This window comes from Erinaceus europaeus, chromosome 6 (assembly GCF_950295315.1).
Source record: "Erinaceus europaeus chromosome 6, mEriEur2.1, whole genome shotgun sequence".
NCBI classification, from domain to species: domain Eukaryota; kingdom Metazoa; phylum Chordata; class Mammalia; order Eulipotyphla; family Erinaceidae; genus Erinaceus; species Erinaceus europaeus.
Genome location: NC_080167.1, coordinates 71,736,807 through 71,763,211, shown reverse-complemented (window position 1 = coordinate 71,763,211; position 26,405 = coordinate 71,736,807).

Here is a 26,405-nt window from a genome sequence, read left to right as displayed (position 1 = left end):
CAAGTCCAGGTGGGAAGTAGACTCAGAGACAAGGCCAGGTGGGAAGTAGACTCAGAGACATGTCCAGGTGGGAAGTAGACTCAGAGACACATCCAGGTGGGAAGTAGACTCAGAGACACGTCCAGGTGGGACGTAGACACAGAGACACGTCCAGGTGGGAAGTAGACTTAGAGACACGTCCAGGTGGAAAGTAGACACAGAGATAAGTCCAGGTGGGAAGTAGACTCAGAGACACGTCCAGGTGGGAAATAGACACAGAGACAAGTCCAGACGGGATGTAGACTCAGAGAGAAGTCAAGTCCAGGTGGGAAGTAGACTCAGAGACATGTCCAGGCGGGAGGTAGACTCAGAGACAAGTCCAGGTGGGAAGTAGACTCAGAGACACGTCCAGGTGGGAAGTAGACTCAGAGACACGTCCAGGTGGGACGTAGACACAGAGACACGTCCAGGTGGGAAGTAGACTTAGAGACACGTCCAGGTGGGAAGTAGACTCAGAGACAAGTCCAGGTGGGAAGTAGACTCAGAGACAAGGCCAGGTGGGAAGTAGACTCAGAGACATGTCCAGGTGGGAAGTAGACTCAGAGACAAGTCAAGTCCAGGTGGGAAGTAGACTCAGAGACATGTCCAGGCGGGAAGCAGACTCAGAGACATGTCCAGGTGGGAAGTAGACACAGAGACAAGTCCAGGTGGGAAGTATACTCAGATACACGTCCAGGTGCAAAGTAGACTCAGAGACACATCCAGGCAGGAAGTAGACTCAGAAACGAGTCAAGTCCAGGTGGGAAGTAGACTCAGAGACAAGTCAAGTCCAGGTGGGAAGTAGACTCAGAGACACGTCCAGGCGGGAAGTAGACTCAGAGACAAGTCAAGTCCAGGTGGGAAGTAGACTCAGAGGCATGTCCAGGCGGGAAGTAGACTCAGAGACATGTCCAGGTGGGAAGTAGACACAGAGACAAGTCCAGGTGGGAAGTATACTCAGATACATGTCCACGTGCGAAGTAGACTCAGAGACACGTCCAGGCAGGAAGTAGACTCAGAGACGAGTCAAGTCCAGGTGGGAAGTAGACTCAGAGACAAGTCAAGTCCAGGTGGGAAGTAGACTCAGAGACATGTCCAGGTGGGTAGTAGACTCAGAGACACATCCAGGCGGGAAGTGGACTCAGAGACAAGTCCAGGTGGGAAGTAGACTCAGAGACACGTCCAGGTGGGAAGTAGACTCAGAGACACGTCCAGGTGGGAAGTAGACTCAGAGACACCTGGACTTCACAGACTGGCTACCGGTACCCAGTCTGTGAAGAAGCTTCCAGGCCTTCCTACTTGAATGGGTGAAGTTCAGACTTTCCGTGAGTTGTTGCCAGTGGGCTTGGCATGCTGCATCCAGGGAGGTAATGAGATGGTCAGCCACATCTGGGTCGCCCAACTCATCATACTGCTTTAGTAGTTGCTCGCATTCAGCATCAAGACAAGGCGTATAGTTAGCACGTCTCCCACGAGGAATGGCTTGGGAAGCTGCTTTGAAGATGGCTTGGCGGAAGCGCCTGTAGGAATCTTCAGAGGGGATAGAGTTAATTGGAATTACAGGAATAGATTTGTTGGTAAGATCACTGAACAGATGCCAGTTTGCTTTCTGAAAGTTCCATCTTAGTTTCTCCGAGCACAGAATCAGTGGGAGCTGGAGACCAATGTGGATGATAGCTGGGCGGTGATGACTGTGCGGGAAGATCTTGAGAACGTTGACTGTGCTAATCCAGCATAGGTTGGGTGACAAGTCTTTATTCCATCTAGCACTGTGAAAAGAGCCTGGTTGTTTGGGATCGTATAATAGGGAGAGGTCATTCGCTGAAGCCCATTGGAATGCAATGGATCGACCTTCTCGTGGTGCATCCCGTGAGTACCCATTCATTGGGGAAACTGACGATCCTTCCTAGCCGACTGAATCCACATGGATCCCAGTCATTTTCAAAGCCAGCAACAAGCAGCTCCTGCCTGCTTTCAAGCTGTTGGTCCTGCTCTTCGAGTCCTCCAACTTAATGTTGAGGGGCTGTCCACTGCCAAACGCGTTCTTATTGGTCAATTGGCGATACAGCATCAGGCAGATGTTATCTGCCTACAAGAAACACATATAGTAGTTGATGAAGCTGCTCGATTCACCATCAGTGGATTCGATTTAATATGCTGTAATCTCCATCATAAACATGGCCGAGCCATCTACGCCAAACTGTGTCTTGCGGACGTTTACCATACGGCCTCTTCGACCTTCTACGACTCCATTACTGTTGGAACTATTCAGCTCATCAACGTATATAAGCCTCCCAGTGCCTCATGGGATAACGAGGTCCTGCCTAGCCCGAATCACCTAGCCGTTTATGTTGGAGACTTTAATAGTCATCACCAAGACTGGGGATATTCCTCCACTCGTGCTGACGGCTCTATCTTAGCCGACTGGGCTTCAGCGAATGACCTCTCCCCATTATACGATCCCAAACAACCAGGCTCTTTTCACAGTGCTAGATGGAATAAAGACTTATCTCTGAGTCTACTTCACACCTGGACTTGACTTGTCTCTGAGTCTACTTCCCGCCTGGACTTGACTTGTCTCTGAATCTACTATAACACAGATGGGCTAACTCGACTGAAATGCTGAGGTCTGTTGGGGACCTTTCTCCATGGAGTCTGAGTCTTCTCTGTGTAGGAGGTGGTTCACTCAGACTTACCTTCAGCCCCACTAGGCAAATCCTCAGCTGACCTTTGATCTCTGACTGATCCATGCCACATCCCTCTTGATAAGTCACAGTTTGGACTTTTTGCTTTGTAAATTAATGTAAAGAAAATCTTGGGGGCTGGGCAGTAGCACAGTGGGTTAAGCACACATGGAATGAAGCACAAGGACCAGCATAAGGATCCCAGTTGGAGCCTCCAGCTCCCCACCTGCTGGGAGGTCACTTCACAGGCGGTAAAGCAGGTCTGCAGGTGTCTGTCTTTCTCTCCCCCTCTCTGTCTTCCCCTCCTCTCTCCATTTCTCTCTGTCCTATCTAACAGTGATGACAGTAACAACCACAGTAGCAACAACAATAAACAACAAGGGCAACTAAAGGGAAAAAATGGCCTCCAGGAGCAGTGGATTCATAGTGCAGGCAATAACCCTGCAATAACCCAGCAATAACCCTGGAGGCAAAAAAAAATCTGTTGATAGCAGATACATAATGAGTGGTGGTTTGGGGATATGAAAACAAAAGGTGAGTAATGCTTCTCCTATCAAGAATCTTGTCGTCCCCCCCCCCCCCCCGCGTGACACCAAATGTATAGCAAAAAAGAAGCAGCTGTTTTATAATTGACTTTTAGATTACCTGGTTCCTCTGAAAATCTAGTGTGGTTCCTTTCAACAAACATAAATGATAGATAATAGCTTCTTTGGGAATACTGTGCTTGACTAAGATAAGAAAACTAGGCCAAAATTAATTAGATGAATTTAAATGACTATAAATAATGAAACTTTCTGGCTTTGCCAAGTTTTTGGCTACTGATATATTTTATACTCCTCCTGTTCTGGGCATTCTCAGATTGATTCTTTTGACACTTCATATGTCATTTGATAAATAGACCACTGATTCTGAAATTATCATTCTGGAAGGGAAGGGAAAGGTTAAAAACTGACGTTTATCTTGGACCTGTTATGTGCAAAGCGTCTTTCACGAGATGTTTTATCTGGACTTCACATCCCCCTTCCCCTGAATACGCTGTGATTTTTTTTTTCCATTTTATAGACAAGGAAGCAGAGATTCAGCTTTTGACTGAAGCCATTTGACTGGGAGGTGTCTGAGATTAAATATCAAATCTGCGGATGGTAGAGCTCTGTGCGATCTTCCCCTTATTAATTATATATATGCACACAAATATATATAGTCATATATATATATATATATATATATATATGACTAATGGTTTACTAATGGTTTGTGTCTCTTAGGGAGACACACACAAGAAATAATTTGGTGCACCTTTGCAACCACCTTCTGAAATGGGTTAAGGACACAGAAAAATTAAGAGTCTCATCCCAGGTGTTCACCAGGCTCTATTCTAGGGCCCGTATGATCTCCTTCCCCACCACTGTGATTCTAAGTTGCGCAAAGCCTCTGTTGACCAAGTGTTGCCTAGAAGTGACCCACACGGGAATCTGCTGTGCTCAAAAAGATTCCTGGGTCTGGCCTGAGGAAGCAAGTCAGCTCCAGGGAGAATTTGGCTCCCAGACTTAATATGTTTGTAGCAGATGGATTCTTCCCACATCTCTGTGCTGACAGCCACTAATATTCAAGCTTCCTTCATGTCTTACAAAACAGACAGGTGAGTCAGGGGGAAAAAAACTCAATGAGAAAGAGCCGCTCAGGGCTGGGAAAATATTGGCAGGTTGCAGCAAATCTCAAGAGGTGTTGCAAAAGTGAGAAATGATCTGAAGGGCAGATTCATGAGGAGAAAATATAATGACAAGGATAACATCAACCTAAAAACAAAATCCAAACTGTGATTATGGAATAAATGGGATCCTTTCCAAGGCAAAGAATCGGTGTATCTGACCACAGCATAGAGACTTAAGCTAAGAAACAAATATTATTAAAATTATATTAACATTGAACATTAAGGGGCTGGGCAGTAGCTCACCTGGTTAAGTGCTCATATTACCGTGTGCAAGGACCCAGGTTCAAGCCCCCAGTTCCCACCTGCAGGGGAAAGCTTCACGAAGGGGTGAAGCAGGACTGCAGGTGTCTGTCTCTGTCCCTCTCTATCTTCCCCTCCCCTCTCATTTTCTCTTTGTCTCTATTCAATAATAAGTAAAATAAATAAAAATAAAGTTTAAAAATCTTTACAAAAACTAAACATTAAGAGAAACCTGAGACACCTAACGTTAGGCTGATCGAATGAACTGGCCTTGAAATTCAACATAGATGATGGCCTCTGAACTGATATTATAGACTCTCAATTAATCCTTATAAAGTTGGATCCCACTACTTAAAAATGCAGGTAGCCATTTGAGCACCAACGGAATCCATGTCTGGTCAGGACCGAGCTGACCCAGGTGGTCAGTTAGGCCCTTGCCCTTCTCCCCTTGGAGATTTCTGTGGCAGAAAACGACACATAAAGCTTTTCTCCAGGCTGGCAGTTCAGATGAGGCCCGTGAAAACCTCAGGCTCCACACACCTGGTGCTTAAACAGGACAAGAACGCTTCCCCTGACCAGAGTGGCTGAGGACATGCCCTGCCCTGTGTTCCCACAAACCCAGCGCAGTAAGAAGGGCAGTTGGCACTCTCTGGCTTCTGGCGGGTCTCGCTCCCCTGTGAGGCAGAGGACTCCTTTTTACTATCCATCTTTCTCTTCTCTTGGGGACTATTTCTTGTTTTGTTTATTCTTGAAATCTCCTAAGCATCGCCGGCCGGAAGATGACACAAACCATCTGCCCAGCTGTGTCCAGGTGTCCTATGCACTGTTCTCTCTCTCTCCCTCACTCTCTCTTCTTCCCCAGCTTGGCTCTCTTGCTCCACTTCCTATGACTTCTGCATTCCTTCTTCTTCTCCTCCTCCCCCCCTCCACATTCCTAGTTCTGAGGGAACAGCAATCCCTAATCCCTACCATTTCAATAATATATCAATGATCCAGGAATATTCATTGACATTTTTAAAGTGTTTGATCAGTTTCTTGTAATGAGTGCTGCTCAGCTCTGGCTCTTGGTGGTGTGAGGGACTGAACCTGGGACTTTGGAGCCTCAGACAGGAGAGTGCTGCACTGCCACAGTTAGCACTGAAAATGCTGACCCTGGGTCCACACTCCCAGAGGGATAAAGGACAGGGAAGCTGTCAGGGGAGGGAGTGGGATATGGAGCTTGGGGGGTGGGGTGGGCATTTTGTGGAAATGTACCACTTTGGTCCTATAGTCTTGTCAATATTTCCATTTTATTCATAAAAAAGGAAAAAATTAAGTTGGCGTCAAGCACAAGGACCGGCATAAGGATCCCGGTTCAAGCCTCCAGCTCCCCACCTGCAGGGGAGTCACTTCACAGGCGGTGAAACAGGTCTGCAGGTGTCTGTCTTTCTCTCCCCCTCTCTGTCTTCCCCTCCTCTCTCCATTTCTCTCTGTCCCATCCAATGGTGACAACAATAATAACTACAACAATAAAACAACAAGGGCAACAAAAGGGAATAAATAAATAAATGTTTTTTTAAAAAGGAAAATAAAAGTCCTTACAGCTGCTAATATAAAATTTACAAAGTTGGCATTTTAAGACAAGTTTTACACCTGTCGTCCTTTGCAAAGAAATGGAAGTCTTAACCCAGAAAAGTCATTTGAGAAGGGAATACTTCTCTCTAAAGAAAAATCCCAACCCTGAGGTTCTGTCTACTCAATGAGTGTCAAATAAAACAAGCAGCAAGACAGTTATGATTCTCTGAGACACAGACTTGAATAGACTTTTAAAATCCAAACAGTGATTCTGTTGATAAGTAACTATTTTACGATACTTTTTTAAAAATAGCAACTTTTATTTTTTATTTTTAAAAGATATTTATTTATTTATTATTGGATAGAGACAGGGGAAAATTGAGAAGTGAAGGCAAATGAGGCAAGTAGAGTCAGGTGTCTTGACCAAGGACCATGTTAAGGTGATGGCTGAGGAGAGCTTGAGAAGCTCAGGCACAGCAGCTGGGGTGGCGGCACTGAGGAGCCCAGGCCAGGGAGGTGACAGGGCCCAGCCGGGGGAGCTGAGGAGCCCAGGGAGGTGACAGAACCCACCCGGGGGATCTGAGGAGCCCAGGGAGGTGACAGGGCACAGCCGGGGGAGCTGAGGAGCCCAGGGAGGTGACAGAACCCACCCGGGGGATCTGAGGAGCCCAGGGAGGTGACAGGGCACAGCCGGGGGAGCTGAGGAGCCCAGGGAGGTGACAGAACCCACCCGGGGGATCTGAGGAGCCCAGGGAGGTGACAGGGCACAGCCGGGGGAGCTGAGGAGCCCAGGGAAGTGACAGGGCACAGCCGGGGGAGCTGAGGAGCCCAGGGAGGTGACAGAGCCCAGCTGGGGGAGCTGAGGAGTCCAGGGAGGTGACAGAGCCCAGCCGGGGGAGCTGAGGAGCCCAGGGAGGTGACAGAACCCAGCCAGGGGGATCTGAGGAGCCCTGGGAGGTGACAGACCCATCTGGGGGAGCTGAGGAGTCCAAGGAGGTGACAGGGCCCAGCCAGGGAAGCTGAGGAGCCCAGGGAGGTGACAGGGCCCAGCCGGGGGAGCTGAGGAGCCCAGGGAGGTGACAGAGCCCAGCTGGGGAAGCTGAGGAGCCCAGGGAGGTGACAGAACCCAGCCAGGGGAGCTGAGGAGCCCAGGGAGGTGACAGAACCCAGCCAGGGGAGCTGAGGAGCCCAGGGAGGTGACAGAACCCAGTCGGGGGAGCTGAGGAGCCCAGGGAGGTGACAGGGCCCAGCCGGGGGAGCTGAGGAGCCCAGGGAGGTGACAGGGCCCAGCCGGGGGAGCTGAGGAGCCCAGGGAGGTGACAGGGCCCAGCCGGGGGAGCTGAGGAGCCCAGGGAGGTGACAGGGCCCAGCCAGGGGATCTGAGGAGCCTAGGGAGGTGACAGAACCCAGCCAGGGGAGCTGAGGAGCCCAGGGAGGTGACAGAGCCCAGCCGGGGGAGCTGAGGAGCCCAGGGAGGTAATAGGGCCCAGCCAGGGGAGCTGAGGAGCCCAGGGAGGTGACAGAGCCCAGCCGGGGGAGCTGAGGAGCCCAGGGAGGTGACAGAACCCAGCCAGGGGGAGCTGAGGAGCCCAGGGAGGTGACAGAGCCCAGCCGGGGGAGCTGAGGAGCCCAGGGAGGTGACAGGGCCCAGCCTGGGCAGCTGAGGAGCCTGCCTGGGACAGGCTGCTGGGCCTTATATAGGGTCTTGGCTCGGTGCTCTTCCTGCCTTGACAAGAGTTAGGGTCTTTACGGGAGCTATGATCCACTCAGGAGAGTTCTGCCCCATGTGTCCAGAGCAGCAGGCAGGAGCAAGACACGTTTTCCCTGTGTGGTGAGGGGTCTCCCTGTTCCCAGCATGGTCCCCTCAGCCTGTTTGAGTGAGGGAAGTTCTTTCTGTCAGGGTGGGAGTCCGGCCTCAACACGACTGAGTCCTTTTTGGTCCCCATGATGGCACTGCCTCAGGTGCCATGCTTGGCTGCCTACCTTCTCAGCTTCGCCTCTGTGGAGACAAATGCACACACCCAAGAAAACCCAGCAAGCAAGCCCAGTGTCTGCTTTGAAACAAGGACACTTTCCTTGTTGATTTTCACCCTCCTATGTACCATGATTGGATCAAAGTGGGCTCTGCCCGACTTCATGTTGTAGAAATTAGCTGGCTTTGTCACAACTTATGCTGTGCGTTTTCTGATGCTAATACACATCTTTCTAAGAAATGAGTAATGGAAAGAGAAAAACTTAAAGGGAAAAAACACCTCATGTTTGGTTTCCTGAGGGGAGGAAGCTTGAACAGAAGATGGTGTGAATTTGTTAGGAAGGCTGATAATAAAATGAGGTGAGTTGTCTATAGGCAGGAACCTTCCCTGGTTTTGAAGGCCAAATCCAATTGGGGGATAAAAGGAAAGGAACCCTATTGCTGAAAGGAGATGGTGTGATGCTCTTTGTGCTGGGGACAGGCAGAGAATGCAGAGCAGACGATCAGACACAAGTGGGGAAGGGAAGCTTTAAAGAAATGAATGAGTAAAGAGGGAAGGCAAAATATTTTCAGTCACGCTTAACAAGCTAGAAGTAGAGCAAGCCAAAAAAAAAAAAAAAAAAGCAGAACTGAAATGCACTGAGAACAAGAGAAAGAGAGAATTCAAGTGCACTGTTTTCCTCCCCTGTCATGAGGTGGGGGCTGAAAGGAGGTATAAGAATTCAGCACAACATCTGGACACGGGAGCAGCACTGAAAGGGGAGTTGTGTGAGTGAGACTGGCTCAGGGGGTAGGAGGAGGATGGAGAGAGGAAGGGAGGGAGGGAGGGAGGGAGAGAGAGAGAGAGGGAGAGAGGGAGAGAGAGAGAGAGATGGAGCCATCTCCTTTCTCTTCCCTCCCCACTGCTGCAGCTGTCACATACCTCCAAGCACCTCCGGCCATTTCGGCCTCCCAGCATCCTGGGACGCTGGGCACCCAGCTGTGGCTGTCTGACCAGCTTGCATGTTGACAGCCTGACAAGCCTGTGATTGATCACCTACTTATTTGGGACTCAATCAACCTGGGCAGCACCTGTCAGCTCACTTCTTTAAAAAAAATTTTTTTTGTAATTTTTATTTATAAAATGGAAACCCCAACAAGTCCATAGGATAAGAGGGGTACAACTCCACACAGTTCCCACCACCAGAACTCCGTATCCCATCCCCTCTCCTGATAGCTTTCGTATTCTTTATCCCTCTGGGAGCATGGACCCAGGGTCATTGTGGGGTACAGAAGGTGGAAGGCCTGGCTTCTGTAATTGCTTCCCCACTGAACATGGGTGTTGGCAGGTAGATCTATCCCCATCTTTCTCTCTTTCTCTAGTGGGGCAGGGATCTGGGGAAATGGGGCTCCAGGACACATTGGTGGGGTTGTCTGCCCAGGGAAGTCAAGTTGGCATCATGGTAGCACCTGGAACCTGGTGGCTTAAAGCAGAACAAATTGTTGACTAATCATGAACCTAAAGGCTGGAATATTTTCTGTTTTGGAAAAAGCAATAGTAGGTATATTCCCAGGGGCTCATAGCTTTCCTAGTCTTTGCCTGAGCCTGCCATCTGATATGCAGGTAGACCCAGTCATCGTCTGGGGAGGTTGGTGCCGTAGCTGGAAAAAGGTCCAGAAAGCGGGATCAGATGGGTCTGCATTTCTGACCCCCAGAAACCGAGATACTTAGCAATTGCTGTCTAAGTACCTGGGGCTGAGGCTACTCACTCCAGAACACAAGGACTCTACCCACTAATAGCTACAGCTTGTGGTCAAAGCTACGTTGCTTTCGTTTGTCCTCCCCTGTCTCAGCAAGTATAGAATGATGAGAAAACAAAGGAACGAAACATTCATGATTTCTTGAAAGTCACTTTCAGGGGGTTTGCAGGGGCATGGGGACTCTCTCACCCTGGACCATCGCTCTTAGCTGAGATGTTGTATCTCTTGACTAATCTATGAAGTTCAGTAGATTTTGGAATTCTGGGATATCTGTTAGTCGTTTTTTTTGAGCGGATGTAGTTTATTTTATTTTAATTAATTAATTTATTTTTTGCCTCCAGGGTTATTGCTGGGGCTCAGTGCCTGCACTACGAATCCACTGATCCTGGAGGCCATTTTTCCCACTTTGTTACCCTTGTTGTTATTGTTGCCATTGCTGTTATTGTTGCTGGATAGGACAGAGAGAAATGGAGAGAGGAGGGGAAGACAGAGAGGGGGAGAGAAAGACAGACACCTGCAGACCTGCTTCACCACCTGTGAAGCGACTCCCCTGCAGGTGGGGAGCCGGGGGCTGGAACAGAGTTCCTTGCGGAGTGGATATAATTTATATAGAACTTGAAGGGGAAAGTAACAGAAGCTTCCATTATACACACGGCAGACCCAGACATGGTCTTTGTGGAGCTTCACGTGAAGGAAGGCACTAGGACCTCTGGGAGAGGGTCAACTGGAGGCAACTTGATGATGAGACCGGTTAAGTCACGATTACCATTGCAAACGGACAGTTTACCTGAAGTGGCCGCTCACTTGTTTTCAGGACTAGTGGCACCTTCTTCCATAGGCCGAGTTCCGCACATTGCAAACGTCTGAGATGCTTTGGTTGCACTGACAGTCATCCCCAAATCCAGTCACTGCCCCAGGAACTTGGGGAAACAAAAAGTTGCCGTGACTCTCACGGGGGACACTGACCACAGTGGACAGTCAGCAGGAACCAGAGGACCTCTGTGTGTAGGAGTCTAAGAGCAGTTTTGAGGACGCTCTGGTCCTTGGTAGAAACTTGACTTCTCGGGAGTCTGGCGGTGGCGCAGCGGGTTAAGTGCACCTGGCGCAAAGCGCAAGGACTGGCATAAGGATCCCGGTTCAAGCCCCCAGCTCCCCACCTGCAGGGGAGTCGCTTCCCAGGTGGTGAAGCAGGTCTGCAGGTGTCTGTCTTTCTCTCCCCCTCTCTGTCTTCCCCTCCTCTCTCCATTTCTCTCTGTCCTATCCAACAACGACAACAATACAACAATAATAACTACAACAATAAAACAAGGGCAACAAAAGGGAATAAATATTTTTAAAAAATTAAAAAAAAGAAATTTGACTTCTCTGTACTCTAGCTTTGTTTTCACAGAGGAGAAAGACCCTGGTCCCTGTTGGTTCTAGAACTGGTTGGACTCTGCACCGCAGCAGCCATCTTGGCAATGGGAAATCAGTCCTGCGTCTCAGTCCTCACAAAGTCTTACATTCTGACGGGGTCCATTTGATTTGAAAGCGGCCCGCCCGTGTCAGAAAAGAGACAGTGTGATGACTTAGCTCAAAGACAGCAAGAAGAGCCTTCTTTCTGACAGTTCTGGAGTTCTCTTCGTTTTGCATCTGACCCAGCGAAACGCAGGCGTAACCTGGAAGCCAGACAACCCTATCTTCATCTCAGAAAAACAAAAAAACACACAGAATAATATTGCTCATAGTTTATTTCTGTTTGTCTGCAACACCAGTGGAGAAGCCTCCTGAGCCAAGAAGGAGCCGTCTTTTAGAGGAGGAAGGCACCAGAGGCGGCCCTGGCATCAGACCGCTGTTGTTCTACGTTTGACAGGGCAGCTCAGTGACCTTCTGTTCCTCAGTATCCCTTGTTTGTATTTGAAGGACAGCACTCTTTTTGCAGGAATGCTAACAAGATTCATTGAGATGTTGCCAGCAGAGCCATGTCTGTTTTCAGGGGTGTGTTTGGTAGATAAGTCTGTGTAGAGGCCTTCCCGAAGAAAGGTTTTCTGTCTCAGGGCCAGTGAAGTGTTAGCTTGCTTGGATAATGTGCTGTTTTGCTGTGTCAGACCCAAGTTCGAGTCCACCTTCTATGGCATTGAAGGAAGTCTTGGTGCTTGGTCTCACACACTCTCTCTGTCTCTATCCAAAAAAAAAAAAAAAGGATTTTATTAGTGAGTAACCTAATCAATGGGAGTTACCCTGTTCTAATAGCAGCTCCTCATGGGGCGCGAGCGCTTCCATACTACGATCATCATCTCTGGCATTATGCTATTCCATTGCAGAATACTGTGCCCCAGGATGGTTCCGTAGCCCCCATGTCCACTTGGTCGATTCCAAAGTATATTCCTCCATGAGGATAATTTCTGGAACCATCCGTTCCACCCCGGTTCTATGGCTGCCAGTTCTTAGCAACATCGCCCCACCAGATATTCGTCGGGATGCGGCATCATCTAAGTTCATTTCCCACGTCTACGCTCGACCGGACCTGCCAATATACGCGGATATCTTCGCCCACCCTGTCCAACGCTTGACGTCTCGTCACCCAATCTGGTCCCGTATGCCTACACTGAACTTCTCTGTTCCAGTCTCTTGGAAACAGAGTTGGCAGTCAGCTGAGGTCAAGAACAAACACCTTATCACAGACCCCTACAAGCGTCAACCCGGCTTTGACCTAGCACGTTATGATTGGGCCCTCCTCAATCACTATCGAACAGGCCATGGCTGGTGCGCCGCTATGTTCCATCGCTGGGGAGCCAGAGACGACCCGAACTGCCCCTGCGGATATACAGACAGACTAGGACCCACATAGTCAACGACTGCCACCTCTCCAGATTCAAAGGAGGTCTCGAAACTTTACATCAGGCTCAGCCTGACGCTATTGACTGGCTACAGAAGAAGGGCAAACGCTAGAAGAAGAATAGAAGACTTCAAGCATGGGTCAGAGTACCAAGTGCAGGCTTATGGAAGTGAGTGGAGTTCAAACTCACAGCCTTCTGAAAGGTGAGCTCTACATCTCATTGTAGTGAACCCCGGGTTCTGAGATCTTATTATAGTGAACCCCGAACAGATATCTAATAGTAGTGAACCCCGGGCTCTGAGATCTCATTGTAGTGAACCCTGGGCTCTGAGAGCTCATTGTAGTGAACCCCGGGCTCTGAGATCTCATTGTAGTGAACCCCAGACTCTGAGATCTCACTGTAGTGAACCCTGGGCTCTGAGATTTCTTTGTAGTGAACACCGTGCTCTGAGTGCTCGTTGTACTGAACCCCGGACTCTGAGATCTCATTGGAGTGAACCCCGGCTCTGAGATCTCATTGAAGTGAACCCCGGGCTCTGAGTGCTCATTCTAGTGAAAATCGGGCTCTGAGATCTCATTGTAGTGAACCCCGGGCTCTGAGATCTCATTGTAGTGAACCCCAGACTCTGAGATCTCACTGTAGTGAACCCTGGGCTCTGAGATTTCTTTGTAGTGAACACCGTGCTCTGAGTGCTCGTTGTACTGAACCCCGGACTCTGAGATCTCATTGGAGTGAACCCCGGCTCTGAGATCTCATTGAAGTGAACCCCGGGCTCTGAGTGCTCATTGTAGTGAAAATCGGGCTCTGAGATCTCATTGTAGTGCACCCCGGGCTCTGAGATCTCATTGTAGTGAACCCCAGACTCTGAGATCTCATTGTAGTGTACCCCGGGCTCTGAGATCTCACTGTAGTGAACACCGGGCTCTGATATCTCACTGTAGTGAACCCCGGGCTCTGAGATCTCATTGTAGTGAACCCTGGGCTCTGAGAGCTCATTGTAGTGAACCCCAGGCTCTGAGATCTCACTGTAGTGAACCCCAACTCTGAGTGCTCATTGTAGTGAACCCCGGGCTCTAAGATCTCATTGTAGTGAACCCCGGGCTCTGAGATCTCATTGTAGTGAACCCCAGGCTCTGAGATCTCATTGTATGAACCCCGGGCTCTGAGTGCTCATTGTAGTGAACCCAGGGCTCTGAGATCTCATTGTAGTGAACCCAAGGCTCTGAGATCTCATTGTCGTGAACCCTGAGCTCTGAGATCTCATTGTAGTGAACCCCAGGCTCTGAGATCTCATTGTAGTGAACCCCGGGCTCTGAGATCTCATTGTAGTGAACCCCAGACTCTGAGTACTCATTGTAGTGAACCCCGGGCTCTGAGATCTCATTGTAGTGAACCCTGGACTCTGAGAGCTCATGGTAGTGAACCCCGGGCTCTGAGATCTCATTGTAGTGAACCCGGGCTCTGAGATCTCATTGTAGTGAACCCCAGACTCTGAGATCTCATTGTAGTGAACTCCAGGCTCTGAGATCTCACTGTAGTGAACCCCACACTCTGAGATCTCATTGTAGTGAACGCTGGCCTCTGAAATCTCATTGTAATGAAACCCAGGCTCTGAGATTTAATAGTAGTGAACCCCGGACTCTGAGATCTCACTCTAGTGAACCCCTGGCTCTGAGATCTCATTGTGGTGAACCCCATGCTCTGAGATCTCATTATAGTGAACCCCAGACTATGAGATCTCATTGTAGTGAACCCCAGACTCTGAGATCTCATTGTAGTGAAGCCCGGGCTCTGAGATCTCGTTGTAGTGAACCCTGGGATCTGAGATCTCATTGTAGTGAACCCCGGGCTCTGAGATCTCATTGTAGTGAACCCCAGGCTCTGAGATATCATTGTAGTGAACCCCAGACTCTGAGATCTCACTGTAGTGAACCCTGGGCTCTGAGATTTCTTTGTAGTGATCACTGTGCTCTGAGTGCTCGTTGTACTGAACCCTGGACTCTGAGATCTCACTGTAGTAAACCCCAGACTCTGAGATCTCATTGTAGTGAACCCCGGGCTCTGAGATCTTATTAGTGAACCCCGGGATCTGAGATCTCATTGTAGTGAACCCCGGGCTCTGAGATCTCATTGTAGTGAAACCCGGGCTCTGAGATCTCATTGTAGTGAACCCCAGACTCTGAGATCTCACTGTAGTGAACCCTGGGCTCTGAGATTTCTTTTTAGTGATCACTGTGCTCTGAGTGCTCGTTGTACTGAACCTTGGACTCTGAGATCTCATTGGAGTGAACCCCGGCTCTGAGATCTCATTGAAGTGAACCCCGGGCTCTGATTGCTCATTGTAGTGAAAATTGGGCTCTGCGATCTCATTGTAGTGCACCCTGGGCTCTGAGATCTCATTGTAGTGCACCCTGGGCTCTGAGATCTCATTGTAGTGAACGCTGGCCTCTGAAATCTCATTGTAATGAAACCCAGGCTCTGAGATTTAATAGTAGTGAACCCCAGACTCTGAGATCTCACTCTAGTGAACCCCTGGCTCTGAGAGCTCATTGTGGTGAACCCCATGCTCTGAGATCTCATTATAGTGAACCCCAGACTATGAGATCTCATTGTAGTGAACCCCAGACTCTGAGATCTCATTGTAGTGAACCCCGGGCTCTGAGATCTCATTGTAGTGAACCCCGGGCTCTGAGATCTCATTGTAGTGAACCCCGGGCTCTGAGATCTCATTGTAGTGAACCCCGGGCTCTGAGATCTCACTGTAGTGAACCCCAGACTCTGAGATCTCACTGTAGTGAACCCTGGGCTCTGAGATTTCTTTGTAGTGATCACTGTGCTCTGAGTGCTTGTTGTACTGAACCCTGGACTCTGAGATCTCATTGGAGTGAACCCCGGCTCTGAGATCTCATTGAAGTGAACCCCGGGCTCTGAGTGCTCATTGTAGTGAAAATCGGGCTCTGAGATCTCATTGTAGTGCACCCCGGGCTCTGAGATCTCATTGTAGTGAACCCCAGACTCTGAGATCTCATTGTAGTGAACCCCGGGCTCTGAGATCTCACTGTAGTGAACTCCGGGCTCTGAGTGCTCATTGTAGTGAATCCCGGGCTCTGAGATCTCATTGTAGTGAACCCTGGGCTCTGAGATCTCATGGTACTGAACCACGGGCTCTGAGATCTCATTGTAGTGAACCACGGGCTCTGAGATCTCATTGTAGTGAACCCCGGGCTCTGAGATCTCATGGTACTGAACCACGGGCTCTGAGATCTCATTTGTAGTGAACCCCGGGCTCTGAGATCTCATTGTAGTGAACCCCAGGCTCTGAGATCTCATTGTAGTGAACCCCAGGCTCTGAGAGCTCATGGTAGCGAACCCTTCCTAGGAGATCTTATTGTAGTGAACCACGGGCTCTGAGATCTCATTGTAGTGAACCCCGGCCTCTGAGATCTCATTGTAGTGAACCCCAGGCTCTGAGATCTCATTGTATGAACCCCGGGCTCTGAGATCTCATGGTAGTGAACCCCGGGCTCTGAGATCTCATTGTAGTGAACCCCAGACTCTGAGATCTCATTGTATGAACCCCGGGCTCTGAGATCTCATTGTAGTGAACCCCGGGCTCTGAGATCTCATTGTAGTGAACGCTGGCCTCTGAAATCTCATTGTAATGAAACCCAGGCTCTGAGATTTAATAGTAGTGAACCCCAGACTCTGAGATCTCACTCTAGTGAACCCCTGGCTCTGAGAGCTCATTGTGGTGAACCCCATGCTCTGAGATCTCATTATAGTGAACCCCAGACTATGAGATCTCATTGTAGTGAACCCCAGACTCTGAGATCTCATTGTAGTGAACCCCGGGCTCTGAGATCTCATTGTAGTGAACCCCGGGCTCTGAGATCTCATTGTAGTGAACCCCGGGCTCTGAGATCTCATTGTAGTGAACCCCGGGCTCTGAGATCTCACTGTAGTGAACCCCAGACTCTGAGATCTCACTGTAGTGAACCCTGGGCTCTGAGATTTCTTTGTAGTGATCACTGTGCTCTGAGTGCTTGTTGTACTGAACCCTGGACTCTGAGATCTCATTGGAGTGAACCCCGGCTCTGAGATCTCATTGAAGTGAACCCCGGGCTCTGAGTGCTCATTGTAGTGAAAATCGGGCTCTGAGATCTCATTGTAGTGCACCCCGGGCTCTGAGATCTCATTGTAGTGAACCCCAGACTCTGAGATCTCATTGTAGTGAACCCCGGGCTCTGAGATCTCACTGTAGTGAACTCCGGGCTCTGAGTGCTCATTGTAGTGAATCCCGGGCTCTGAGATCTCATTGTAGTGAACCCTGGGCTCTGAGATCTCATGGTACTGAACCACGGGCTCTGAGATCTCATTGTAGTGAACCACGGGCTCTGAGATCTCATTGTAGTGAACCCCGGGCTCTGAGATCTCATGGTACTGAACCACGGGCTCTGAGATCTCATTTGTAGTGAACCCCGGGCTCTGAGATCTCATTGTAGTGAACCCCAGGCTCTGAGATCTCATTGTAGTGAACCCCAGGCTCTGAGAGCTCATGGTAGCGAACCCTTCCTAGGAGATCTTATTGTAGTGAACCACGGGCTCTGAGATCTCATTGTAGTGAACCCCAGGCTCTGAGATCTCATTGTATGAACCCCGGGCTCTGAGATCTCATGGTAGTGAACCCCGGGCTCTGAGATCTCATTGTAGTGAACCCCAGACTCTGAGATCTCATTGTATGAACCCCGGGCTCTGAGATCTCATTGTAGTGAACCCCGGGCTCTGAGATCTCATTGTAGTGAACCCCGGGCTCTGAGATATCATTGTCGTGAACCCTGGGCTCTGAGATATCATTGTAGTGAACCCCGGGCTTTGAGATATCATTGTAGTGAACCCCGGGCTCTGAGATATCATTGTAGTGAACCCCAGGCTCTGAGATCTCATTGTATGAACCCCAGGCTCTGAGTGCTCATTGTAGTGAATTCCGGGCTCTGAGATCTCATTGTCATGAACCCCGGTCTCTGAGATCTCATTGTCGTGAACCCTGGGCTCTGAGATCTCATTGTAGTGAACCTCGGGCTCTGAGATCTCATTGTAGTGAACCCCGGGCTCTGAGAGCTCATTTTAGTGAACCCCGGACTCTGAGTGCTCATTGTAGTGAACCCTGGGCTCTGAGATCTCATTGTAGTGAAACCCAGACTCTGAGAGCTCATGGTAGTGAACCCCAGGCTCTGAGATCTCATTGTAGTGAAACCCGGACTCTGAGAGCTCATGGTAGTGAACCCCAGGCTCTGAGATCTCATTGTAGTGAACTCCGGGCTCTGAGATCTCATTGTAGTGAACCCCAGGCTCTGAGATCTCATTGTAGTGAACCCCGGGCTCTGAGATCTCACGGTAGTGAACCCCACACTCTGAGATCTCATTGTAGTGAACGCTGGCCTCTGAAATCTCATTGTAATGAAACCCAGGCTCTGAGATTTAATAGTAGTGAACCCCGGACTCTGAGATCTCACTCTAGTGAACCCCTGGCTCTGAGATCTCATTGTGGTGAACCCCATGCTTTGAGATCTCATTATAGTGAACCCCAGACTATGAGTCTTATTGTAGTGAACCCCGGACTCTGAGATCTCATTGTAGTGAACCCTGGGCTCTGAGATCTCATTGTAGTGAACCCCAGACTCTGAGATCTCACTGTAGTGAACCCTGGGCTCTGAGATTTCTTTGTAGTGAACACCGTGCTCTGAGTGCTCGTTGTACTGAACCCCGGACTCTGAGATCTCATTGGAGTGAACCCCGGCTCTGAGATCTCATTGAAGTGAACCCCGGGCTCTGAGTGCTCATTGTAGTGAAAATCGGGCTCTGAGATCTCATTGTAGTGCACCCCAGGCTCTGAGATCTCATTGTAGTGAACCCCAGACTCTGAGATCTCATTGTAGTGCACCCCGGGCTCTGAGATCTCACTGTAGTGAACACCGGGCTCTGATATCTCACTGTAGTGAACCCCGGGCTCTGAGATCTCATTGTAGTGAACCCTGGGCTCTGAGAGCTCATTGTAGTGAACCCCAGGCTCTGAGATCTCACTGTAGTGAACCCCAACTCTGAGTGCTCATTGTAGTGAACCCCGGGCTCTAAGATCTCATTGTAGTGAACCCCGGGCTCTGAGATCTCATTGTAGTGAACCCCAGGCTCTGAGATCTCATTGTATGAACCCCGGGCTCTGAGTGCTCATTGTAGTGAACCCAGGGCTCTGAGATCTCATTGTAGTGAACCCAAGGCTCTGAGATCTCATTGTCGTGAACCCTGAGCTCTGAGATCTCATTGTAGTGAACCCCAGGCTCTGAGATCTCATTGTAGTGAACCCCGGGCTCTGAGATCTCATTGTAGTGAACCCCAGACTCTGAGTACTCATTGTAGTGAACCCCGGGCTCTGAGATCTCATTGTAGTGAACCCTGGACTCTGAGAGCTCATGGTAGTGAACCCCGGGCTCTGAGATCTCATTGTAGTGAACCCGGGCTCTGAGATCTCATTGTAGTGAACCCCAGACTCTGAGATCTCATTGTAGTGAACTCCAGGCTCTGAGATCTCACTGTAGTGAACCCCACACTCTGAGATCTCATTGTAGTGAACGCTGGCCTCTGAAATCTCATTGTAATGAAACCCAGGCTCTGAGATTTAATAGTAGTGAACCCCGGACTCTGAGATCTCACTCTAGTGAACCCCTGGCTCTGAGATCTCATTGTGGTGAACCCCATGCTCTGAGATCTCATTATAGTGAACCCCAGACTATGAGATCTCATTGTAGTGAACCCCAGACTCTGAGATCTCATTGTAGTGAAGCCCGGGCTCTGAGATCTCGTTGTAGTGAACCCTGGGATCTGAGATCTCATTGTAGTGAACCCCGGGCTCTGAGATCTCATTGTAGTGAACCCCAGGCTCTGAGATATCATTGTAGTGAACCCCAGACTCTGAGATCTCACTGTAGTGAACCCTGGGCTCTGAGATTTCTTTGTAGTGATCACTGTGCTCTGAGTGCTCGTTGTACTGAACCCTGGACTCTGAGATCTCACTGTAGTAAACCCCAGACTCTGAGATCTCATTGTAGTGAACCCCGGGCTCTGAGATCTTATTAGTGAACCCCGGGATCTGAGATCTCATTGTAGTGAACCCCGGGCTCTGAGATCTCATTGTAGTGAAACCCGGGCTCTGAGATCTCATTGTAGTGAACCCCAGACTCTGAGATCTCACTGTAGTGAACCCTGGGCTCTGAGATTTCTTTTTAGTGATCACTGTGCTCTGAGTGCTCGTTGTACTGAACCTTGGACTCTGAGATCTCATTGGAGTGAACCCCGGCTCTGAGATCTCATTGAAGTGAACCCCGGGCTCTGATTGCTCATTGTAGTGAAAATTGGGCTCTGTGATCTCATTGTAGTGCACCCTGGGCTCTGAGATCTCATTGTAGTGCACCCTGGGCTCTGAGATCTCATTGTAGTGAACGCTGGCCTCTGAAATCTCATTGTAATGAAACCCAGGCTCTGAGATTTAATAGTAGTGAACCCCAGACTCTGAGATCTCACTCTAGTGAACCCCTGGCTCTGAGAGCTCATTGTGGTGAACCCCATGCTCTGAGATCTCATTATAGTGAACCCCAGACTATGAGATCTCATTGTAGTGAACCCCAGACTCTGAGATCTCATTGTAGTGAACCCCGGGCTCTGAGATCTCATTGTAGTGAACCCCGGGCTCTGAGATCTCATTGTAGTGAACCCCGGGCTCTGAGATCTCATTGTAGTGAACCCCGGGCTCTGAGATCTCACTGTAGTGAACCCCAGACTCTGAGATCTCACTGTAGTGAACCCTGGGCTCTGAGATTTCTTTGTAGTGATCACTGTGCTCTGAGTGCTTGTTGTACTGAACCCTGGACTCTGAGATCTCATTGGAGTGAACCCCGGCTCTGAGATCTCATTGAAGTGAACCCCGGGCTCTGAGTGCTCATTGTAGTGAAAATCGGGCTCTGAGATCTCATTGTAGTGCACCCCGGGCTCTGAGATCTCATTGTAGTGAACCCCAGACTCTGAGATCTCATTGTAGTGAACCCCGGGCTCTGAGATCTCACTGTAGTGAACTCCGGGCTCTGAGTGCTCATTGTAGTGAATCCCGGGCTCTGAGATCTCATTGTAGTGAACCCTGGGCTCTGAGATCTCATGGTACTGAACCACGGGCTCTGAGATCTCATTGTAGTGAACCACGGGCTCTGAGATCTCATTGTAGTGAACCCCGGGCTCTGAGATCTCATGGTACTGAACCACGGGCTCTGAGATCTCATTTGTAGTGAACCCCGGGCTCTGAGATCTCATTGTAGTGAACCCCAGGCTCTGAGATCTCATTGTAGTGAACCCCAGGCTCTGAGAGCTCATGGTAGCGAACCCTTCCTAGGAGATCTTATTGTAGTGAACCACGGGCTCTGAGATCTCATTGTAGTGAACCCCGGCCTCTGAGATCTCATTGTAGTGAACCCCAGGCTCTGAGATCTCATTGTATGAACCCCGGGCTCTGAGATCTCATGGTAGTGAACCCCGGGCTCTGAGATCTCATTGTAGTGAACCCCAGACTCTGAGATCTCATTGTATGAACCCCGGGCTCTGAGATCTCATTGTAGTGAACCCCGGGCTCTGAGATCTCATTGTAGTGAACGCTGGCCTCTGAAATCTCATTGTAATGAAACCCAGGCTCTGAGATTTAATAGTAGTGAACCCCAGACTCTGAGATCTCACTCTAGTGAACCCCTGGCTCTGAGAGCTCATTGTGGTGAACCCCATGCTCTGAGATCTCATTATAGTGAACCCCAGACTATGAGATCTCATTGTAGTGAACCCCAGACTCTGAGATCTCATTGTAGTGAACCCCGGGCTCTGAGATCTCATTGTAGTGAACCCCGGGCTCTGAGATCTCATTGTAGTGAACCCCGGGCTCTGAGATCTCATTGTAGTGAACCCCGGGCTCTGAGATCTCACTGTAGTGAACCCCAGACTCTGAGATCTCACTGTAGTGAACCCTGGGCTCTGAGATTTCTTTGTAGTGATCACTGTGCTCTGAGTGCTTGTTGTACTGAACCCTGGACTCTGAGATCTCATTGGAGTGAACCCCGGCTCTGAGATCTCATTGAAGTGAACCCCGGGCTCTGAGTGCTCATTGTAGTGAAAATCGGGCTCTGAGATCTCATTGTAGTGCACCCCGGGCTCTGAGATCTCATTGTAGTGAACCCCAGACTCTGAGATCTCATTGTAGTGAACCCCGGGCTCTGAGATCTCACTGTAGTGAACTCCGGGCTCTGAGTGCTCATTGTAGTGAATCCCGGGCTCTGAGATCTCATTGTAGTGAACCCTGGGCTCTGAGATCTCATGGTACTGAACCACGGGCTCTGAGATCTCATTGTAGTGAACCACGGGCTCTGAGATCTCATTGTAGTGAACCCCGGGCTCTGAGATCTCATGGTACTGAACCACGGGCTCTGAGATCTCATTTGTAGTGAACCCCGGGCTCTGAGATCTCATTGTAGTGAACCCCAGGCTCTGAGATCTCATTGTAGTGAACCCCAGGCTCTGAGAGCTCATGGTAGCGAACCCTTCCTAGGAGATCTTATTGTAGTGAACCACGGGCTCTGAGATCTCATTGTAGTGAACCCCGGCCTCTGAGATCTCATTGTAGTGAACCCCAGGCTCTGAGATCTCATTGTATGAACCCCGGGCTCTGAGATCTCATGGTAGTGAACCCCGGGCTCTGAGATCTCATTGTAGTGAACCCCAGACTCTGAGATCTCATTGTATGAACCCCGGGCTCTGAGATCTCATTGTAGTGAACCCCGGGCTCTGAGATCTCATTGTAGTGAACCCCGGGCTCTGAGATATCATTGTCGTGAACCCTGGGCTCTGAGATATCATTGTAGTGAACCCCGGGCTTTGAGATATCATTGTAGTGAACCCCGGGCTCTGAGATATCATTGTAGTGAACCCCAGGCTCTGAGATCTCATTGTATGAACCCCAGGCTCTGAGTGCTCATTGTAGTGAATTCCGGGCTCTGAGATCTCATTGTCATGAACCCCGGTCTCTGAGATCTCATTGTCGTGAACCCTGGGCTCTGAGATCTCATTGTAGTGAACCTCGGGCTCTGAGATCTCATTGTAGTGAACCCCGGGCTCTGAGAGCTCATTTTAGTGAACCCCGGACTCTGAGTGCTCATTGTAGTGAACCCTGGGCTCTGAGATCTCATTGTAGTGAAACCCAGACTCTGAGAGCTCATGGTAGTGAACCCCAGGCTCTGAGATCTCATTGTAGTGAAACCCGGACTCTGAGAGCTCATGGTAGTGAACCCCAGGCTCTGAGATCTCATTGTAGTGAACTCCGGGCTCTGAGATCTCATTGTAGTGAACCCCAGGCTCTGAGATCTCATTGTAGTGAACCCCGGGCTCTGATATCTCACGGTAGTGAACCCCACACTCTGAGATCTCATTGTAGTGAACGCTGGCCTCTGAAATCTCATTGTAATGAAACCCAGGCTCTGAGATTTAATAGTAGTGAACCCCGGACTCTGAGATCTCACTCTAGTGAACCCCTGGCTCTGAGATCTCATTGTGGTGAACCCCATGCTTTGAGATCTCATTATAGTGAACCCCAGACTATGAGTCTTATTGTAGTGAACCCCGGACTCTGAGATCTCATTGTAGTGAACCCTGGGCTCTGAGATCTCATTGTAGTGAACCCCGGGCTCTGAGATCTCATTGTAGTGAACCCCAGACTCTGAGATCTCACTGTAGTGAATCCTGGGCTCTGAGATTTCTTTGTAGTGAACACCGTGCTCTGAGTGCTCGTTGTACTGAACCCCGGACTCTGAGGTCTCATTGGAGTGAACCCTGGCTCTGAGATCTCATTGAAGTGAACCCCGGGCTCTGAGTGCTCATTCTAGTGAAAATCGGGCTCTGAGATCTCATTGTAGTGCACCCCGGGCTCTGAGATCTCATTGTAGTGAACCCCAGACTCTGAGATCTCATTGTAGTGAACCCCGGGCTCTGAGATCTCACTGTAGTGAACCCTGGGCTCTGAGTGCTCATTGTAGTGAATCCTGGGCTCTGAGATCTCATTGTAGTGAACCCCGGGCTCTGAGATCTCATTGTAGTGAACCCCGGGCTCTGAGATCTCATTGTAGTGAACCCTGGGCTCTGAGAGCTCATGGTAGTGAACCCCTCCTAGGAGATCTTATTGTAGTGAATCCCGGGCTCTGAGATCTCATTGTAGTGAACCCTGGGCTCTGAGATCTCACTCTAGTAAACCCCGGGCTCTGAGATCTCATTGTAGTGAACCCTGGGCTCAGAGATATCATTGTAGTGAACCCAGGGCTCTGAGATCTCATTGTAGTGAACCCCGGGCTCTGAGATCTCATTTTAGTGAACTCTGGGCTCGGAGAGCTCATTGTAGTGAACCCGAGACTCTGAGATCTCATTGTAGTGAACCCCGGGCTCTGAGATCTCACTCTAGTGAACCCCGGGCTCTGAGATCTCATTGTAGTGAACCCCAGCTCTGAGATCTCATTGTAGTGAACCCCAACTCTGAGATCTCATTGTAGTGAACCTCAGGCTCTGAGATCTCACTGTAGTGAACCCCGGGCTCTGAGATCTCATTGTAGTGAACCCCGGGCTCTGAGATCTCATTGTAGTGAACCCCAGGCCCTGAGATCTCATTGTAGTGAATGCTGGTATCTGAGATCTCATTGTAATGAAACCCAGGCTCTGAGATTTAATAGTAGTGAACCCCGGACTCTGAGATCTCACTCTAGTTAACACCGGGCTCTGAGATCTCATTGTAGTGAATACCGGGCTCTGAGATCTCACTCTAGTGAACCTTGGGCTCTGAGATCTCATTGTGGTGAACCCCTGAGAGTTTTTCACATTCCCAGGGCCACTCAGGGGCTGGAAAGACCATTAATGGGCGTGACCCCAGGCAACCCTCTTGCAGGAAGTTCACAATGACTTTCCACTTGGGTCAGGTCAAAAGGTCCTTTTAAAAAAGGAAACAGGAAGCCACTAATATGGGAATGGGTTAGGAAAACACAGACACCTGGCATCTATTCACGGAGTGAACATCTGGGAGGTAAGGCAAAGGGGCCAGGAGGCAGTGGCTAGGACAGAAAAACAAGAAAAAATAAAAGCTTGTCTGAGGGTCTCTGTGCAGACTATTTTGTTACTAGGATTCTCTTTGCCCTCCATGAGTCTTCAGGATTGAGATGTGTCCTTAACAACGAGCCAGAGGATAACAGGGACAGTCCCAGATGCCTGTCCTGGGCCTCATAGATGTCCTCCTGCCGGATCTCGACAGGAACCTGGTGAGCAGGAACCTGGATCCCTCTCTTTCCACCTGAGGAATCTGAGGCTCCTGGAGGGCAGACAGTGGCTTGAAGCCACTCAGCTCAGGTGTGATGGGAGAAACCCAAACACAGGCCTGTCAGCATGCAGTGTCTGTCTCCTTTCTTATTCCAGGGCCTTCAAGGAGGAGAAAAGAAGGAAAACACATGCCAGAGGCACTCACTTTATTATTATTACTACTTTTTATTATTAGTGATTTAATAATGATGAACAATATTATAAGATAACACGGGCACAATTCCACACAGTTCCCACTACCAGAGCTCTGTGTCCCATCCCCTCCATTGGAAGCTTCTCTGTTCTTTATCACTCTGGGAGGATGGACCAAAATTCTTTATAGGGAGCAGAAGGTGGGAGTTCTGGTTTCTGTCATTGCTTCTCTGCTGGACATGGGTGTTGGCAGGTGGATCCACACCCCCAGCCTGTTTCTATCTTTCCCTAGTGGGGCAGGGCTCTGGGGAGGGGAGGCTCCAGGACACACTGGGAAGGGCATCTGCCCAGGGAAGTCAGGATGGTGTCATGGAAGCATCTGGAACTTGGTGGCACTCAGCTCTCCTCTGTCATTTTCAGATCCCTCTTGCTAATTCACAGATGGGTTATAATTTTCTTTTTTTTTTAATTTTTTATTTAAGAAAGGATTAATGAACAAAAACATAAGGTAGGAGGGGTACAACTACACACAATTCCCACCACCCAATCTCCATAACCCACCCCCTCCCATGATAGCTTTCCCATTCTCTATCCCTCTGGGAGCATGGACCCAGGGTCGTTGAGGGTTGCAGAAGGTAGAAGGTCTGGCTTCTGTAATTGCTTCCCTGCTGAACATGGGCGTTGACTGGTCGGTCCATACTCCCAGTCTGCCTCTCTCTTTCCCTAGTAAGGGTTGTCTCTGGGGAAGCTGAGCTCTAGGACACATTGGTGGGGTCTTCAATCCAGGGAAGCCTGGCCAGCATCCTGGTGGCATCTGGAACCTGGTGATTGAAAAGAGAGTTAACATACGAAGCCAAACAATTTGTTGAGCAATCATGGACACCAAGCTTGGAATAGTGGAGAGGAAGTGTTAGGGAGGTACTCACTGCAAACTCTAGTGTACTTCTGCTTTCAGGTATATATTTTGCAGTAGTTTATGGATACGTGTGAACATAAGCTCTCTCTCACAGAAACTGGTGTATATCTAGGTTATGGGACTTTGTTAGAAAGTGAACTACCTGAGGTGAAATTAGAGTGTACTATAAAAGGAAAGGTCTCACCCG